We start from the raw sequence: 21,899 nt of genomic DNA on the forward strand, positions 1-21,899 counted from the left end.
GATCAAGACGCTTGATAATTTTTTCAATGAGTACATACCTTGCAAAGATTTTGAAGTAGTTCAAAATGGAACAGTCAAAGAAAGAGTTCTTGCCTGTGTTACAAGGTGTGAAATTGAGTAAGACTCAACGCCAGACCACGGCAGAAGATAGAAAGAGAATGAAAGTCATTCCCTATGCCTTGGCCATAAGTTCTATAAAGTATGCCATGCTGTGTACCGGGTCTATTGTATACCCTACACTGATTTTGGCAAGGGAGTACAATAGTGATCTATGAGTAGATCACTGGACAGCGGTCAAAATTATCCTTAGTGGAATAAGGATATGTTTCTCGATTATGGAGGTGACAAAAAGGGTTCGTCGTAAAGGGTTACGTCGATGCAAATTTTGACACTGATCTAGATGACTCTAAGTCTCAATCTGGATACATATTGAAAGTGGGAGCAATTAGCTAGAGTAGCTCCGTGCAGAGCATTGTAGACATATAAATTTGCAAAATACTTACGGATCTGAATGTGACAGACCCGTTGACTAAAATTATCTCACAAGAAAAACATGATCACACCTTAGTACTCTTTGGGTGTTAATCACATAGCGATGTGAACTAGATTATTGACTCTAGTAAACCCTTTGGGTATTGGTCACATGACGATGTGAACTATGGGTGTTAATCACATGGTGATGTGAACTATTGATGTTAAATCACATGGCGATATGATCTAGATTATTGACTCTAGTGCAAGTGGGAGACTGAAGGAAATATGCCCTAGATGCAATAATAAAGTTATTATTTATTTCCTTATATCATGATAAATGTTTATTATTCATGCTAGAATTGTATTAACCGGAAACATAATACATGTGTGAATACATAGACAAACATAGTGTCACTAGTATGCCTCTACTTGACTAGCTCATTGATCAAAGATGGTTATGTTTCCTAGCCATAGACATGAGTTGTCATTTGATTAACGGGATCACATCATTAGGAGAATGATGTGATTGACTTGACCCATTCCGTTAGCTTAGCACACGATCGTTTAGTATTCTGCTATTGCTTTCTTCATGACTTATACATGTTCCTATGACTATGAGATTATGCAACTCCCGTTTACCAGAGGAACACTTTGTGTGCTACCAAACATCACAACGTAACTGGATGATTATAAAGGTGCTCTACAGGTGTCTCCGAAGGTACTTGTTGGGTTGGCGTATTTCGAGATTAGGATTTGTCACTCCGATTGTCGGAGAGGTATCTCTGGGCCCACTCGGTAATGCACATCACTATAAGCCTTAATAGGATTGCAACTAATGAGTTAGTAGCGGGATGATGTATTACGGAACAAGTAAAGAGACTTGCCGATAACGAGATTGAACTAGGTATTGAGATACCGACGATCGAATCTCGGGCAAGTAACATACCGATGACAAAGGGGACAACGTATGTTGTTATGCGGTCTGACCGATAAAGATCTTCGTAGAATATGTGGGAGCCAATATGACCATCCAGGTTCCGCTATTGGTTATTGACCGGAGACGTGTCTCGGTCATGTCTACATTGTTCTCGAACCCGTAGGGTCCGCACGCTTAAAGTTCGATGACGGTTATATTATGAGTTTATGTGTTTTGATGTACCGAAGGTAGTTCGGAGTCCCGGATGAGATTGGGGACATGACGTGGAGTCTCGAAATGGTCGAGACGTAAAGATCGATATATTGGGCGACTATATTCGGACATCGGAAAGGTTCCGAGTGATTCGGGTATTTTTCGGAGTACCGGAGAGTTACGGGAATTCGCCGGGGAGTATATGGGCCTTATTGGGCTTTAGGGGAAAGAGAGAGGAGAGGCTGCGCGCCCCCCAAGGCCTAGTCCGAATTGGACTAGGGGGAGGGGCTGCGCCCCCTCCTTCCTTCTCTTCTCTCTCCCCTTTCCTTGACTCCTACTCCTACTACTTGGAAGGGGGGAATCCTACTCCCGGTGGTAGTAGGACTCCTCCTAGGGCGCGCCATAGAGAGGGCCGGCCCTCCCCCTTCTCCACTCCTTTATATACGGGGAGGGGGGCACCCCTTGGAGACACAACAATTGATCTCTTGATCTCTTAGCCGTGTGCGGTGCCCCCCCTCCACCATAGTCCACCTCGATAATACTGTAGCGGTGCTTAGGCGAAGCCCTGCGTTGGTAGAACATCATCATCGTCACCACGCCGTCGTGCTGACGAAACTCTCCCTCAACACTCGGCTGGATCGGAGTTCGAGGGACGTCATCGGGCTGAAAGTGTGCTGAACTCGGAGGTGTCGTGCGTTCGGTACTTGATCGGTCGGATCGTGAAGACGTACGACTACATCAACCGCGTTGTGCTAACGCTTCCGCTTTCGGTCTACGAGGGTACGTGGACAACACTCTCCCCTCTTGTTGCTATGCATCACCATGATCCTGCGTGTGCGTAGGAATTTTTTGAAATTACTACGTTCCCCAGCACAAATATCTCGTGCCACCGCCTAAAATTATCGTGCTCCGCCGGGGGCATTTATGTCTTTTCACCTTTTACCCCCGTGCGTGGTGGCCTCTGGTTGGTCCGTCCATCGATGAGGTGAGGGAGGGCATTGGCTTGCCTCTTCGTGCTCCCATTCGCCCCCCCTTCCGAGCCCTCGCCCCGCCCTCCCGCTCGCCGTGGCCGATGGTCGCGCCCCCTTCCCAGTCCTCACCCCGCCCGTCCCGCTCGCTGTGGCCGATTGCCGCACCCCTCCCAGTCCTCACCTCGCCGCTCCACCGTCCCGCTCGCCGTGGCCGATTGCTGCGCCCCCTTCCTAGTCCTCACCTCGCCGTTCCGCCCGTTCCGCCCGTCCCGCTCGTCGTGGCCGATTGCCGCGCCCCCTTCCCAGTCCTCACCCCGCCGCTCCGCCCGTCCCGCTCCCCGTGGCTGATGACCGTGCCACCAGAGACCGCGACCACCTAGCCCCGCTCCTCCCGCACTCGCGCCGCCCATCTCCTCTTCCTCCAGCCTCACCTCTCTCTCCTTCCAAACCCTAGGTCATTTGCCTGAAAATGGAGGACAACGGCAAGTACCATGGTGTTTTCCAGAGGCCCTTGGGAAGTGGGGTGCCCAAATCCAAAACCCTGTGACTGGAAAGAAACAATGGCTCGGCACGTTCGACTTCGCCGAGGAAGCGGCACACACTTACAATGCCATGGCGCTCGAGTACCAGGGGCGAAGGGCCCAACTCAACTTTCCTCAGGATGCTTTGCGCGCGAGTCAGATAGCGCATCCTAGCATGAGGATAGTCTCCAAGGCCGGGGAGCAAGAGCAATTGAAGGTTGAGGCACTCATGAGGGCCCGTGAACGTCTGAGCACTGATCGCTTGGTGGAACGATATCTTCGAGAGGATCAGCATCTATATGCCATTAACGAGGCTTTGCTGATGACCGCACGCAACCAGAAGGATGTCGAAGATGCCCGACAGACTGGGATGATCTCGCTGAGGAGTCCGACGAGGATGACGATGACGACTTCGGCTCTGATGTTGACTTAGATTAGGAGTTGATTTCTCCATCGTGACTAGTCGTATAACTCCGTGCTTCAGACGTTTGAACCTTTATTGTAGTATTTATGAAACATGTTATGGCGTACTATATATTTCCATGACTTTGTGATAAACCTGCTTATATATATAGTCGTACTACCTAGTTGTAGTAGTGTTGGTGTGACGCCTGGATAGTTAAGCTACCAGGATACTGTTGCTAAATCTCGCGTTAGTTCGAAACCGATTCAAATTCAAATTCAAAATCGAATCAAGCGGTAAAAGTTTACAAACATTAAAACTAAAATGTCCAAAATGTGTCAAATAAACCATGGATAATACTAGTGGGGAAACCACACTTTTATAAAATGTTTAAAGGCTCTAAAGTAATTAAAACAGCAGCTATGTCAATTAATTAAATGCCTTTTAAAAATTATAATAATGCAAACTATTTTAATTAGGTGTCAAACTTTTTGGGGCAGTAGAATAAGTTATAACATTTATCTAGGAGTTGCATTTATATTTTATAAAACAAAAGTTAAAAAAATAAAATAGAAAAGAAATTAGATAAAGAAAAGAAAACAGAAAAAGAAAACAAAAGAACCCCCTCTCCGTGGGCCGAATGGCCCAGCTAGCCACAGGCCGGCCCAGCTGCGGCCCAACCCCACTCCCCTTATCCACTCACCCCCCAGCCAAACCCTAACCCAAACCGAACCCCACGCACTCTCCCCGATCCCCTCTCTCTCTCGCTCCCCCTCGATCCCCCTCTCCCTCCCCCGTTCTGGATCGGGAGCGGGCGCCCCCGACGCCACCCGTCGCCCGCCTCGCCGCCCCTCCTGGCCTCCTCGCCGCCGCCCCGGTCCGCCATCGCACTCCGCCGTCCAGATCGAACCGCGCCCCGCCACCCCGACGTCGTTCCCCGCGGCGCCGCCCCCCTGCTTGGGTCAGGTCGGGGCTGACCGCCGCTGCCTCGACCTCAACGCCAACCGCCGTGGCCGGACCCCGACGCCGCCGCCACCGGACCGCCTCGCCTCCTCACCTCTCCCTCGCTGGCTCCATCGAGCCTCGCGCCCCCGCCACCTGCGTCCATCCCCAGCGCCGCCCGACTCCGTCAACGCCGTCGCCTCCTCGCCCTCGTGTCGGACTGCACCGTCCCCGCCTCTCCATCACCGGCTCCACCGAGCCTCGCCGCTCCCCGTACCCCTGCAACGCCGGTGAGGGCCATGCCCTCCCCCCTCTCTATCTTGACCGTGGGCACCGACGCTCGACCGCGCTCACCATGTCGTGCCCGCAACCGCCTCACAGCCGTGCGCGCCCGCAGCCCAGCGCGTCGTGGCTTGCCGCCCCGCCGTGGCCACGCCCTGGCCGCGCCCGTGCCGCATCGGCCACGCCCGACGCGCGCACCCGCGCATCGCCTCCCTCCCCAGCGCGCTCACCGCGCCCTGCCGCTGCTCTGCCTCACCCCATCACCGCCCGCATGCGCCACCGCGGCGCCTCCCGCCTTCGGCCGCCGCAGGCCCCGCCCCGCCGCACCTTGCTCGCCGGCGGCGCGCCTTGGCCGCGGCCACGCCTCGGGCGTGTGCTCGCGAGCCCTGGCGGGTTCGTCCCGCCCCGCCACCCGTTACGCCCGCTCCGCCGGGCCCCTGTACCACTGACCAGTGGGTCCTCCCCCCTGTGTCAATGACAAATGGGGCCCACGCCCTTGGAACGCAAAAAAATTAATAATAATAATAATAAAATAATTAGAAAAAATATAAATAAAACAAATAATAAAATTAAATAAATTTAATTAATTAATTAACTAAATTAATTAAGTTAATTAATCCTAATTAACCTGTTAGTTTAATTAAACAGTAAATAGTTTAACTAAACCCTAATTAACCTAACAGAGTATGACACGTGGGTCCCACTGGACCCACGCGTCAGTTTGACCCAATCAACCCCTGTCGGCTGCTGACGTCAGCATGACATCATGCTGATTTCATAATTCCAATTTTGAATTAAATTAAATAATTAATTAAATTTCAGAAATTAATAAAATCTTTAGAAAATCATATCTTTTAATCCGTAACTCGGATTAAATTATTTTCAACATGAAAGTTGCTCAGAACGACGAGACGAATCCGAATACGCAGTCCGTTCGTCCGCCACGCGTCCCTAGCATAGTGAACCTGCAACATTTCACCTCCGGTTCATCTGTCCGAAAACGTGAAACACCGGGGATATTTTCCCGGATGTTTCCCCCCTTCACCGGTATCACCTCATACTGCGTTAGAACACGTCTAGCTCTGCCTGTTGTCTTGTTATGCACTTGCTTGCTATGTATTTACTGTTTCTCCCCCCTCTTCTCTTCGGTAGACCCCGTGACGATGCTGATGCCCTTGTGGTCGACTACGTCACTGACGACCCCTCCTTGTCTGAGCAACCAGGCAAGCCCCCCCCCCCTGATCACCAGATATCGCCTATTCTTCTCTATACTGCTTGCATTAGAGTAGTGTAGCATGTTACTGCTTTCGTTAATCCTATCCTGATGCATAGCCTGTCATTGTTGCTACAGTTGTTACCCTTACCTGCTATCCTACTTCTTAGTATAGGATGCTAGTGTTCCATCAGTGGCCCTACACTCTTGTCCGTCCGCCATGTTATACTACTGGGTCGTGATCACTTCGGGAGGTGATCATGGGTATATACTATATACATTATATACATGACACATGTGGTGACTAAAGTCGGGTCGGCTCGTTGAGTACCCGCAAGTGATTCTGATGAGGGGGCTGAAAGGACAGCTGGCTCCACCCCGGTAGAGGTGGGCCTGGGTTCCTGACGGCCCCCGACTGTTACTTTGTGGCGGAGCGACAGGGCAGGTTGAGACCAGCTAGGAGAGAGGTGGGCTTGGCCCTGGTCGGCGTTCGCGGATAAATAACACGCTTAACGAGTTCTTGGTATTTGATCTGAGTCTGGCCATTTGGTCTATACGCACTAACCATCTACGCGGGAGTAGTTATGGGTATCCCGGCGTCGTGGTATCAGCCGAAGCTCTTCTTGACGTCAGCGACTGAGTGGCGCGCGCCGCATTGGACCGTAAGCTCGCGCTTGTATTAAGGGGGCTAGGTCTGCTTCCGGCCGCGTACGCAACGTGCAGGTGTGCATAGGGCGATGGGCCCAGACCCCTGCGCGCATAGGGTTAGACCGGCGTGCTGACCTCTCTGTTGAGCCTAGGTGGGGCTGCGACGTGTTGATCTTACGAGGCCGGGCATGACCCAGAAAAGTGTGTCCGGCCAAATGGGATCGAGCGTGTTGGGTTATGTGGTGCACCCCTGCAGGGAAGTTTATCTATTCGAATAGCCGTGTCCCTCGGTAAAAGGACGACCCGGAGTTGTACCTTGACCTTATGACAACTAGAACTGGATACTTAATAAAACACACCCTTCCAAGTGCCAGATACAACCCGGTGATCGCTCTCTAACAGGGCGACGAGGAGGGGATCGCCGGGTAGGATTATGCTATGCGATGCTACTTGGTGAACTTACCATCTACCCTCTTCTACCTGCTGCAAGATGGAGATGGCCAGAAGCGTAGTCTTCGACAGGACTAGCTATCCCCCTTTTATTCTGGCATTCTGCAGTTCAGTCCACTGATATGCCCCTTTACACATATACCCATGCATATGTAGTGTAGCTCCTTGCTTGCGAGTACTTTGGGTAAGTACTCACGGTTGCTTTTCTCCCTCTTTCCCCCTTTCTATACCGGATTGTCGCAACCAGATGCTGGAGTCCAGGAGCTAGAGATCCCGAGGATGATTCTACATGGAGTTCGGCTTCGAGGAGTAGTTAGGAGGTCCCAGGCAGGAGGCCTTGCCTTTTCGATCGTTGCCATTTTTGTGCTAGCCTTCTTAAGGCAAACTTGTTTAACTTATGTCTGTACTCAGATATTGTTGCTTCCGCTGACTCGTCTGTGATCGAGCACTTGTATTCGAGCCCTCGAGGCCCCTGGCTTGTATTATGATGCTTGTATGACTTATTTATGTTTTAGAGTTGTGTTGTGATATCTTCCCGTGAGTCCCTGATCTTGATCGTACACATTTGCGTGCATGATTAGTGTACGGTCAAATCGGGGGCGTCACAGTTGGTAATCTATGATCATACCTCATCGTGATGACATTTTTTCCTGCCGATTTTTATGCCGCTTCTCAATATTTTACTTTCATGACATAACACCAATGATAACAATGTTTAACTTCTCGATGGAGGGGATCATGGTGCTTAAGGTCTGCAATGTCTGCAAAAATCCTCGTAGGGATAGTTTATCCCATGCAGTAGAATTCAGGCTCTTCTTGAGGGAGGGATTCGAAAAATCTGTGGTAACAGTGTTCATCATCCAATTCTAACTATTTGCTGAATTCTTGTACTGTGCATACCATTAGCTATTAACTGCATTATTCCTAATTGTTACATAGTGTATCCCATGTAATGTAAGGTCCAATTCAATAATTTAATGGAGGAAGGCGGGCTCTTTATGGTCGTATGAATGCTGCGAGGAGACATGTTAGCCGGGCGTGAAGCGGGCGGTGCTTCTCGGCCGGCGCGCCGCTTCAAAGTCTGCATAGTGAGAGGTCGCGTCCGCTCTGGGCCGACGTCAATGTGGAGCGGCCACTCTACAACGGCATGAATATGGGCAGCGGCGGGAAGGAGGGAAGCGCGCGGGCGAGGGAGGGGGTTTGGTGGGCCGGGGCGATCATACGCACGCGTGGCAGCTGTCCGGACACCCGCAAAACCCCTAATTTGTCTCTGGTTTGGGGAAGAAAGTGCGTATGAACCATTGAGCGGACCGATACAGACCCCGTGTTGAATGACACAACATGTCCGGACCGTGCGGTCGGAACGTATATGGGCGGCTTGAGGGTTGGCACCCGAGATGCTCTAAGTAACATTGCGGATATTTCAACAATAAAACGGTTGCATACTGGATATTAGGGCAAGCAAATAGTTTAGCCGGCGTAGTTCTCGTAAAAATTTCGCATAAAATCAGCCATCACACGCTAAAGACGAAAATGATTAGGAACTAAGTTTGATTGCTCCGAGTGACGTATTAGCCCTCCCACTAGCATACCGTCGCCTCTCAAAAAATAAATAGCATACCACGGCTACTCGCGCATTTTAGTGGACGACGACCAGGACCAATTTCGCTGTCAACTTCACAACGGTGAGGGAAAAAGAAAAAGAAAGCGGACTATTAGCCCACCCGATTACATTCATAATTCATCCATACCAGTCAAACTGAAGGCTACACGCCTCCACCAACGCCAGCGGAACATGGCCGTCCAACGAATTTTTTTTAGAACGAAGGCTTCAGAAGAGCCCGGCTTTGAATTAACAAAGCCATCAACCGGCCAGGATTACAAACTCGAAATCAACATAAGAAAGCGAAAAAACGACAAGATACAGAGGCGTTGGACAGCAACACACAAGCCCCACACACACCCAGCTAAATGATCGAACAAGGAGACACGCAGCTCGGGGATGTGTAGGTCCTCATTCGCATACAATCACCAGGGAGAAGGAGAATATCAGAACAGGAGCAGCATTTCGGACGACGAGGAAGGGCACGCCGTCGCCAAATCACCAGCGGCCCCGGATTGCCATGTCCTCCCAGCTCCACTGTCAAAGAAGACCCCTGTCTCCTCGCCTGGCTCGAAGGCGCCGAACCGTTGACAGTGTAGCAGTTCACCCTAGAACCTGGGAGGAAAGACACCGGCAGGCTGCGTCTGGAAAGGAACCTAGCTCACCCGACTAGCCACGGAATGATCTCAAGGAGCAGAGCACCACCCAACACCCACGGACTGGACACGGATGAGAAAGAGCTGCCGGAACGGAACGGACGGAGGAGCAGTAGCATAGTGTCCCTGTAGGCGTTGAGCCACTGAAGAACTCGCCGCCGACAAAGAAGACCAGCTACTGCCGCCGCTGCACACCCACCATATCGCCGAGAAGCCCACTGCCCACCTAGCTCCCAAAAACGGCGCCTTCAGGAAGGACGCGACGCCGAGGGCGCCGCCGCCGCCCAACAGAGTTGAGGTTTTCACCCGGGAGACTAGAGGGATGGGGGGCGTCGGATCTGACCTGAACGGCGCCTCCAGGGAGGGGAACGGCGCCACGACCCCAACGACGCAAGATCCGGCGGCCCGCAAAGAAGACGGACAGATCTGGCCGGGGCGGAGCTCTCGAAACAGGGGGGCTGGGGCGGCCAGATCTGGCCCCACCGCGAGCCACAGCAGCCGCTGCCAGGGCTCCCGTCCACCGGGGCACCCGCCATCCACACGGCCAGGAACGCCGGCCCACGCCCGCGCCACCGCCTGCCGCCGGGCCGGTGATGCCTCTCCGACCAGGGCCGCCGCCCTAGGGAACACGGCCCCCCGCAGCAGAGGCAGGGGCGCCAGGGCCCCGCCGCCACCTTCCTCGGCGATACCCCGGGCTTGCCCGGCGGCGGCCTCAGGCGGCGGCGAGGAGGAGGGGAGAAGAAAGGGGAGGCGACGGAGCTAGGGTTTGGGGCCCCCGAGTCGCCCTAGCAGGGCGACGCGAGGGGGGGGGGGGCTCTCCCCGTCCAACGAATCACCCCTCAACAAAGAAGAAAGAGGGATGGAATCGCAGATGCGAGATTGGCCGGCTTTTGGTCTTTATGAAAAGACAAAAAGAAAATGGACGAGAAACGCCTTTGTTTCGCACCAAGTAATATTGCCTCTTTTTCCCAGCAAAGAAAAAGTAATATTACCGCCTCGTTAGGTCATATCCCACGGGCACATGAAAAGTTTGGTTTAATACTTTCATGTTTGGTTTAATACTTGGTCAAATATAGCTTTGTAAAAAGACTCTTTCTTTCATCTCCCGCAAGGCGGTTAGGCTAAAGATTTCCTCTTTCGATCTTCGTCGGTGAGTTCGTCGATTCGCCTCCCTTTTCCATGCCGCTTTGAAACCGGTGATGGGGAGGGCAATCCGCCTCGCTTCGGCTAGTAGTAGGTTAGAGTTAAGTCCTCACAGGGGCATTCTGATGAATGGTGGCACTTCACCTTCGAGTGGTCTTCCGGCCTTCAGTCCTCGTCGAGTTTATCTGCTAGGGAGATTGGATGGAGCTCCAACGTAGATTCTTGTCGGCTCCTCGGGGCAGCGAGGTCAGGGTTTCTTGTCATGCGCATGCAGCAACGAGATTTAGTGCCAGGTTCTATAGATCGATTCAAGGGTTCAGCGGGGACGCCTATGACTCCATAGTGCTGGTCCTTGATGCAAATGGACGAGGTTTCTCGTCTATCATTGAAAAAGGTTAGCTGAGTTCAGTAGGAGAGTGGTGACAACGATGCGTCGATGGCTCTTTTTGACGGCCGCAATAGTCATTCGGAAGATTTGGGAATCTTGATATAATTTTTACTAGATTTGAGGTGTTTTGAATTTCTGATCAACCTTTATAATAAATATGGATCCTTTTCGCAAGAAAAGACATAGAGAAAATCATAGAACTGGTTCATCTTGATATATATTAGTAATAATGACATGACACCCATGTGGTACTCGCCGAAAGAAAGTGAATCAGATTTATTATGCGAACGAAGGGTTTGATGTATCATTTCATTGGGGCCTTTTGTTTTATTTCTTCTAAATGTATTTGTTTTGAGCATATATGATGCAGTTTGACTGCTCATACTGAGTATTGACTGTAAATCTCATGTATAATATTTAGTCAAAAAATCCATAGTTATATACAGTGTTTTTGGAAATGAATCTAATGTTGTCTATAATGTGTACCCCGTCAGTGCCTCCGGGGTTAGTAATGACTTCATACCACTGACCGATGGTTGGTCATTGATGTGCATATTAATGGCGCCAAGTAGGATGGTCAAGGATGACTTGTAATTGCTTTTGCAGCTTAGGGCTGCACTATTGACAGTAGCACAAAGCACTTATATAGAGATGCGCAATACACAAGCACATTCATATTCATCTCATAAAAAACATTACATTACATTCATATTTTGTCCAAATGTTTAGAGTTAACATTGGCCTAACCAGTGCAACGTAAAATTATCTTGGCTTCTAACAAAATGGGTTGATGCCGATGAAGTCTTGGAGTTGCCGCCGATGAGATTCCTACGCGAGTGAGGAAAACTTACTCTAAGGAATCCAATAACTGGCCTTCACTCCACCCATTTTAGGTTGATAGAGAAGATAGTTATGTCAACAAATCAACGGGGAGGGGAAAGTGGCAACTTTTCCAAAGTTATAACACACATATATATCTTACAAGAGGATGTGCTGCATAATAAAATAGCAACTTGATAAATCCGAAAATAAAAGTGGCAAACTTAAATTGCTTTAAAAATCCCTAAGAAAGCCTAACTCAGGCCGCACTTGTTGTGCGATTTGGTTCCACTTTTTGTGTTGTGCAACCAAAATGGAGTAACATCCCCATTGTGACATTTTAGTTGCGCCGCACAAGCAAAAGGTTGTTTTATGCAGTACATTAAAAGGACACAACAACAACAATTTTTTTCCGTAACCCTGCAGAGAACATGTTCATTTGCTATACTTGATAGTCATACACATAGTAATGCAAAGTGACTAGCGAACACTTGCATTGAAAGCTAGGCACATACTTAGTTGCTATGGTCACAAGTTTCATCATCGGTCAAGTTTCCAAAATGTAGTATTAAAGTGTGTTTACAAAGTATGAGTTGAACAGCTTGTCTAAGTTATCATCTAAAAACCCATGTAGAAAAAATAACTAAGACATACATACTTTTAGTTCTCGAATCATCGGTGATATGAATAAAACCTACATAGTTAGATCTTAAGATTCAAAATCTAGTTTTAATGCGCACAAGTAAAATCCTAACATCCATAGTAAAATAAAATACAAATGTATTCCACAATCATAATGAATCATGCATAAGATGCATATCAAACTTGAAATTACAACACTAACGGAAAGGAACATAACTCACCATCGTGGCCGCCTCCTTGACCAACAATTAGGTAGCACATGTTGTGTCTACTATCGAGCATATGTGTAGGAGACCCAACGTTTGACCATCGTCTAGACTGCAACAATAGTACAGATCCCATGCCTTGTCGCAGCCTTAGACTCTCTCCGAGCAAGGGTAGTGAAGGCGTCAGGTGGTAGTGACCGCCTGGGGGAGACAGACGTCACACAGTGCTGGCCGCGACCTCAGACTTTCTCCGAGCAATGGATCGGTGCCAGGATAGAGGGGGGGTGATGACGACGTAGAGAGATCCACGGAGGCTGGCGACCGATGGTTAAGGCCGAGAGAGATTAGTAATGCTTTTACATTTTAAAAACAACTACATTTTGTATAACTTTCGAACTGAATATCAACTTTATAAGAAAGTGTCTAAATAAATACGAGGAAATGTTTTAGTGTAATAATGTAATGTAATAATTAGCTACCATGTTTGGATGACATAATGACAATGACTAGCTACTATATTTGGATCACATAATGACACTAATGTTCATATTTGTAGCTTACTATGTCTAGCCTTGCATATTGATTGATACCTGGTAATGCTTAAAGTTGCAAAAAATATCTCCCAAATACACATTATATGCTTACAAAGTTAGGTAAGAGAATATTATGTTAGTAGTAATTACAACGCGACATGGGAGTCGTCAAATTTGTCCATCTGGTTTGCTTATATCCTAAATCTACTCTACGGTACATGGTTGGTCCTGAGTTCAAACATGACACTCACTTATAACAAAATTAAGAAGACATTAAGCATGTTGCTACGGGTATTCTACAACAAAACAATGACGTGTTGTGATGCGGAGCATCCTATGGACATCATCATATCAAGAGTCCATTCGGCGAGTGACACGTGCGACATCTACTTCACATACACAAAGGTGAATCATCTCCTTTACACGTGCTCACTTGACCCCTTCGAGGATGGTATACTACTTGACACTCCACTCGTGTGCATGCATAGGTATTGCCGGAACACTACGGACGACGAGGAGGAGTGCAAGCGCCAAGGTACAACTACACCATCCACGAGGGAGGCCTGGAAGCGACGACGGAAGAAGACGGAGCTGCTGAAGCTATAGCGGCCGGACATCCGGGCCAAAGGCCGGACATCCGGCGCCTGTGCAGCCGCCAAGGAGCTGCACCAACAGACGGACAACAACATCAGCGGCCGGACATCCGGCGCCAGCCCCGGACATCCGGCGCCTCGCCAAAGCCCGGACATCCGGCCCTTCCCCCGGAAATTCGGCATCGACGACAGAAGACATCCAGAAGTTTTACCCTCCAGCCCGGACATCCTGCCCCTCCTGAAGCCCCGGACATCCGGCCCATCGCCCGGACATCCGGCCACCCCTGTCTGCGCACAGTAAGGGCCGAGGCCCGTGTACCCCTTCGACCCCCTAGACTATATATACTCTTTCTCCTCCATCTTTCTAGGGTTAGCAAAGGATTAGCTCATATGTGAGATAGAGCTTTGCTCATCCATTACGGATCTACTCCACGAGAGAGACCGCGGCCCCTCTACGGAGAAGATCCACCTTGGATTCAAGACCTCCTCACGGAGAAGACCCCCATCAAGACCTCCTTACGGAGAAGAACCGGTTACCTTTGTATCGTCCTTTGTTGGATTTGGATCTTGTATCTTACCTTTGTGTTCATCGATCAAGCGCATGTGTGATCTATTCTTGTTGGTTGAGTGATTTCTCTCGTGTTCCCCTCGTGTTTCCCTCGTGTTTCCCCTCGTGTTCATCACGTTCTTTGTAGGGATCCGCTCCTTTCGTGAAAGATCGGCCATCTAGGGTTCCACCCTACATCATGTTGGTATCATAAGCCACGTTGATCACGATTTCGGAGCCTCCCCGTTGTGTTTTCTAGCCTAGTTTTGTTGATTTTGTCCCAAAATTCAAAAATCCCCACCAAAAAATAGCCCCTAATTTTTTTTGTGATTTGTTGGTTTGATGATGTTTTGTTGAATTTGATCCGTGGATTTGCTTTTTTACTTGTGGATCTAGCTTTCCCCCAATTTTCCCCACTTTCCATCCACGAAATCTCTCCAATTTTGCCCCCGAAATCATCAATTTCCGCCCCCAAAATTGAGTTCCTCGAGTTCATCCTCGGATTTGGAGCCCGGACATCCGACCCGTAGCCCCGGACATATGCCCCCCCCGGACATCCGGCCCGTGCCCCGGACATCCGGCTCCTGGAGCGCATTTTCGCGCAAGGTTCTGGACATCAGGTCCCGGAAATCCGGCCAAATCCCCGGATGTCCGACCCCTGTACATTTCAGCTTTTCCGTTTCACCGTTTTGTGCATAACTTCCACATCCGGAGTCCGATTTTCGCGTTCTTTAGCTCGTTGAGTAGCTATTGACATCCTCTATCCACCTAGATAGGTCCCATCCCCATTTGACTCCATCAAATTTTGACAACTTTGGCATCTTTGCCTAGGGCTTCCACCATAACTTCCGCATAACCACCACCGACTTCCGCAACCTAACCAATTTTGTTCCCCATAGCATTTGTGGTTGTTTGAGTTGTGATTCGAGTCTCCTAAGGTGTTTCGGCTACTTAGGGACGGTTGCTTCTTCATCAACCACCACCATAACTTCCGCATAGGCTTACCCACAATACACTTCCGCCAACCCCAACTTAACCCAATTTTGTTTGTGTTGTGAGTTGTGTCTCCTAAGGTGTTTCGGCTACTTAGGGACCGTGCTTCCAACCCCGACACCGCGTATAGTTCACCACCTTACCCTCCACTTCCGCATTGCCTACTCGCAAAAACCCCATCATTGCATTTCCGCAATCCCTTTGAGTTCCCGCTACCACCGTTTTGACTTTTGTCCTTGAGATTTTGAGTTGTGGTTTTTCCGTTTCCTAAGGTGTTTCGGCTACTTAGGGACGAGTCTCCATCATCTTGGTATCTACATAAAGAACACCGCCACTCATCATCGCCAAGGACGGTAACCTCGACGACACCATTGTATATTCCCCTTGCAATTGCATTGATAACCCCTAGCCCATTTTGCGTCACTTGCCTATCGAGACTAGCCATTTGAGTATTGCCGGCAACGTTACTTGTGCACATTAGTGATCATACTTCCCATAGCATACATACCATACCATATTGGTATCATATCATCTCTTGTGTCACAAGTTTGTTCCCGCATACACACTATTGCTATCTTGGTTTGTGCATTTTGCAAAGTGGCCATACATACAAAAAAAGAATAAGCTTTTAAGCAAAAGAGAAGAGCAAAGAAGCTTGTAAGCAAGTGCCATAGCATCATACCACATTGCATATAAGATTGTCATATCCGATCATCTTGGATCATCTTGAGAGAAACACCGGGAACCATACATACATAGCATACTTGGGATAGAAGTTTATCCATTTTGCATATCATAGGTTGTGCACAAGTGTCGTATCCGCCTATTGAGCAATCGTGCTAGCGTCTCTCTTGAGTTGTGCAACGTGCTCATTCCTTGGTTGCACGACCCCATTTATCTATCCGTGTGTGTGTTTCCGTGTGCCATTCTTTGCCATTGGTCTACTTGTTTCACTTGCGAATTTGTGAATCTTTTTCAACATTATTGACTCTTGCTAACATTTTGCATCAAATTTTTTGTGTCACTATCCTCACCGAGCTCCACTATAAGCCTTACTTGTGTAGGTGTGAGAAACCGACAAGAATTGGTACCAATTGTGCTATTTCCTTGTTACACATTGAGTGATCATTGATCCATCTTCAACATCGGTCAAGGTACATTTGGTATCGTTCTTCTCTTTCTCCCACTAATATTTGCTCGAGTCTTGTGATGGATAGGCAAGGTATTTCACCTTCAGTCTACAACAACAACGACAAGTTCGATGCCACGAACAACAACTTCGACGCCAAGATGCAAGCTCAAATGGAGGAGATCCAATCCCATCAAATCCTACAAGCGATCTTCCTCATCTTCGAGAAGACTCTCAAGAGCACATGCCTCCGAGCTACCATCTCCGGCAAGGTCACATCGGCATCGACACCATCACCACCACGAACGTGAAGGTCAAGAGCTCAACACAACCAACCGCTCAACGACTTCACCATCTCCCTTGGCATCTTCGCCAAGTGACTTCAAGGCATCTTCGCCTTCGGATATACGGCATCTTCGCCAACAAGCACCTCAAGACTACGCTCAAGAGAAGCTCCCCAAGCTCAAGTCCGCGACCTCCACGAGCTACTACGACCTCGACACCGACCATAAGATTCCTTTCTATGGGACTCAAGAACCCGAGGAGTATCTCGAGTGGGAGCACCTAATGGACGACTACCTCAAGCTACATCTAGTTCCTCCCGAAGATCAAGTGAAGTGCGCCACAAGAAACTTCCACGACTACGCCTCGACATGGTGGCTCCACACACCTTCGGAAACCTACGACATGAGTTGGCCCAAGACGAAGAAAGCTTTGAGGCGAGAATTTGTGCCTCCAACCTACACGGAACAACTTCTACGCCAATTGGAGAACACCAACCAAGGATCCAAGTCCATCGACGAGTACTTCAAGGAGATGAAAAAATCCTTGCGACGAGCCGGCGTGGACGACCCCATGTCAATGAAGTTCCACTTCATGATGGGATTGAACAATGCCATCTCCAAGACTATCTTCCTCGAGAACTACAAGTCCCTCGACGACAACTACATTGGTGCTCTCAAGGCGGAACAAGAACTCATGAAGACCAAGGCTTCTCCACCCCAAGCACACTTCTCGAAGACCAAGCTCAAAGACGACGAGCATGAGGCTAGTACCACCAAGATGTCCAAGCCCGACGAGCTCCAAGACGATGCTCCCAAGTTCGACTTCACCGCCTTCCCTCTTTGTGGCATTGATGATGCCGAGTCCTCCACGACTCTTTTTCAAGATGGTGCGGCGACGAGTACGACTACGGAGACCTTCAAGGACCAAGCTTTTGAGGCAAGCGACATGGTGACGAGCAAGGATGATGCTTCCATCTTAGGAGGCGAGAGTGATGATGTGCCATCTTCGGCTTTCATCCACGACGACGGCGATGAGATGGTTGAGTATTTCACTTCGACCACGGCGACGTATGATGACTTGAGTGACTTGTGCCACCATATTGAGAGTGAGAGTGACTTCACCACTAGCCCCATATCCAATGTGTTGCCCCAATTCCCATGTGAGGAGAGCCACAACCCCCACCACTTGAGTGAGATGAGTGACTCCACCATACGTGCGATTGAGTGCACCTACTTTGAGGGAGTGAGTGAACCACCACATAGAGAGAGTGAGGCCACTTCGATTTCTAACGACTTAACCTCTACCTCTATTGTGTCTTCTCATTTGGTGCTAGGTCTCATTTATGATGACGCGCCGATTCACGACGACTTCGTCCTTCCTATGGACATGACGATGGCCATGGTGGAATATGATGCACCCCCCACATGGTCCCATCAAGATGAAGATGACCACCATTTGGTCTTTCCCACCTCACCTACACCACTTGATTGGAATGACAAAGGTAACATAGGTGACGGTGATGCTCTAGTCCCACTAGTGGACATTCTTGACATTGATTGCTTGCATGATGTTGATCCACCTATTACCTTGCTTCATGCTAGTGAGATTTCCCCATGGGATGATTTACCCATTTATGATGAGTATGATGATTGCCATGTGGAGTCTATTAGTTGTGATGCCATGTTACATAGGATTTCTTGTGACAATTCTTTAGGTCACATCATGTTTGACAGTCCGCTTGACTTGTCATATGCTATGCATGAGATCAATCATATGTCATATTTGCAATCTCTTCGTAGTGACTATGCATATGCCATTAAAATTAACCCAATTTGCACATATGGCATAGATGACAAGCCCATGGTTATTGGCATTTGTTTTTCTTGTGATGATATTGACATGCCCCCTTTGCATCATTTATCTCATATGCCATGCCATGACCACCTAGCTTCGGATATGCATTGTTGTGGATGTTGTCCATTTTCTCCATATGATTACAATATTGCTCATGAGGAGACCCCCATAGTTTCCTCATACATTTTAGGAGATTTTGATCCATCCTATCCATTGCATGATCCCAATAATTATGTGCACAATATGCTCCCCATGAATCATAATGATATTGTTGTGCCATATACTAGTATGCTCAATTAGCATCCCCATCGTGTCATACATAACAACTATTCTTTCATGATGGATGACATGTTCTTATACCATGCATCAAATTTCTTTGAGCGATGCTTATCTTGTGCTAACACTCACTTGCACATACACATCATGATGGATGATGTGTACATTTACCACGCGCACAATTTCTTTGGTTTGTGTCTCTTTTGTGTAGGTACCCATGAATACTTGTCAACCTCGCAATCCCACGAGTTGACAAAACGAGCTCTAGAGAGCAATGATGACTTGGGATCCCATGGATTGCCTTTCCCACCGCTCACTTCGCGCAAACACTTCACGCATTTCTTTTATATGGCCCTCACATGGTTATGTGTTGTTGTCCATTATATATCCTTTGCCCATCTTGCCATGTTCACTTTGCATGATATGCCCATTACTATGCCTTTGCCATGCATTTGTGACCCATGCTTTGCATTACACATGATGATTGATTCTAGTACTTGTATGTGTATTTGCAAGCGTGGTGGAGATATTGTTTGTTATTGCCATGATTGCTTTGTGCCCCATGCCTATGATGATACTATGATCTTGATTTGTATTCGTGCTTGCGATATGTCATGTACATTGCCTATGCCTATTCTTTACTCACATGGCATGATTGCCATGATTCCCTCTAGTGTGTTGCATCTTCGCTCCACTAGTTTGCACGACTTGATTACTATTGCTTGCCTTGTTGCATCACCAATGATTGATACTTGCTCATTTCATTCGGTTGATGACAACCACCTACATGCTTTGCACATGATTGTTATTGCTTCTTGTCATATCTCTCCATATATTGCCTCTATCATGATAGATGATTTGACATGTATTGAGTGCAACAATGCCCTTAGTCTTGATAATGAGTTTGCCCCCATAGCATTCTCACATATATTTGGAGATTTTGACATATTTCTTGTGAAGCATGCTTGCCTTACCTCTTTGCACCATATTCCTCGTGCCATGAATATAGCCATTATTGCATCATATTATTCATGCACTTGTGTTTCTAATGGCTATGTGCAAGAGAAGAAAACCATCATGATGGATGATGTGTTTATCTACCATGCGCATACGTTCTTTGTTTTGTTGTATGCATGTGTAGGATACTTGGACTTTGTGTCGACTTCTGCTTCACGTGAGTTGACCATTCGAGCTCTTGAGAGCGAGCCTCATACATTCGACCACGACTCGTTTCTACGTCACCTTTCCTACCACTTCGGCATTGTGAAGAATGCACAAGGACACACCATCACGGTGATATCTTTCTTGAGCATGGATATTGCGGATCATACTACTTGTGTTGCTTGCACCATGAGACTTATTGTTCATCTTGGACCACTTGATTGCACACTTGATAGAGATCTTGCTTCGACTTGTCATTTTCACCGTCCCATGCATCATGATATATATGCCTTGTGTGTTGCATCCAATTCTTGGATTACTTGCTCCTCTCATATGTTTGGTTGCAACAATGTCATCCCTTCACATATGCCATGTCCCATTGCTTGTCACATGATTGACTTGATTGCCTCACACATGAAGAACAATTGCTCTTTCTATTGTGTTGAGTGCCACACTATGTTCACTACACCCAATGCACATTATGCTTGGATTGTCTTGCACTTAACCCATGTGTTTAGACATCTCATCTTCTTAGGTGTCGTGAATGATTCCTATGCCTACCATAGACCTTTCATTGAGCGCTTTGCCCATGCTTGCTATGAACCTGAGGTAGATGCTTATTCTCTTGACACACATATTTGCATCTCTACCTTCAATTTACATGCTTGCCCCCATGATATCTTTGCTTGTGCTCGATTGATATACTTACATGCCATGTCTCAATCCTTTGTCACACCATATGCTTTGCATGATGACGACACTCGTTTGGTGAATCACCTCTTGAATGCTTGGTTTTGCACTAACGCTAACCACATTTGTTTTTCCAAGTGTTTGTTGTCCTTACTCCTTTTGAAGGAATCACAAAACGGTGCGACATTGGAGAGTGCCCATTTCGAGCTTCAAGATGACACGTACTTGGTGAACGTCCACTTCTACACGGCGAAGCCATCTCTATTCCATGGTGATTTGGTTTTCGATCCGAGGTCGGATCTTTCCCAAGGGAGGGGAGATGATGCGGAGCATCCTATGGACATCACCATATCAAGAGTCTATTCGGCGAGTGACACGTGCGACATCTACTTCACATACGCAAAGGTGAATCATCTCCTTTACACGTGCTCACTTGACCCCTTCGAGGATGGTATACTACTTGACACTCCACTCGTGTGCATGCATAGGTATTGTCGGAACACTACGGACGACGAGGAGGAGTGCAAGCGCCAAGGTACAACTACACCATCCGCGAGGGAGGCCTGGAAGCGACGACGGAAGAAGACGGAGCTGCTGAAGCTACAGCGGCCGGACATCCGGGCCAAAGGCCGGACATCCGGCGCCTGTGCAGCCGCCAAGGAGCTGCACCAACAGACGGCCAACAGCATCAGCGGCCGGACATCCGGCGCCAGCCCCGGACATCCGGCGCCTCGCCAAAGCCCGGACATCCTGCCCTTCCCCCGGAAATCCGGCATCGACGACAGAAGACATCCAGAAGTTTTACCCCCAGCCCGGACATCCGGCCCCCAGCCCGGACATCCGGCCCCTCCTGAAGCCCCGGACATCCGGCCCGTCGCCCGGACATCCGGCCACCCCTGTCTGCGCACAGTAAGGGCCGAGGCCCGTGTACCCTTCGACCCCCTAGACTATATATACTCTTTCTCCTCCATCTTTCTAGGGTTAGCAAAGGATTAGCTCATATGTGAGATAGAGCTTTGCTCATCCATTACGGATCTACTCCACGAGAGAGACCGCGGCCCCTCTACGGAGAAGATCCACCTTGGATTCAAGACCTCCGCACGGAGAAGACCCCCATCAAGACCTCCTTACGGAGAAGAACCGGTTACCTTTGTATCGTCCTTTGTTGGATTTGGATCTTGTATCTTACCTTTGTGTTCATCGATCTAGCGCATGTGTGATCTATTCTTGTTGGTTGAGTGATTTCTCTCGTGTTCCCCTCGTGTTCCCCTCGTGTTTCCCCTCGTGTTCATCACGTTCTTCGTAGGGATCCGCTCCTTTCATGAAAGATCGGCCATCTAGGGTTCCA

Source organism: Aegilops tauschii, chromosome 2 (genome assembly GCF_002575655.3).
Source record: "Aegilops tauschii subsp. strangulata cultivar AL8/78 chromosome 2, Aet v6.0, whole genome shotgun sequence".
Lineage (NCBI taxonomy): Eukaryota > Viridiplantae > Streptophyta > Magnoliopsida > Poales > Poaceae > Aegilops > Aegilops tauschii.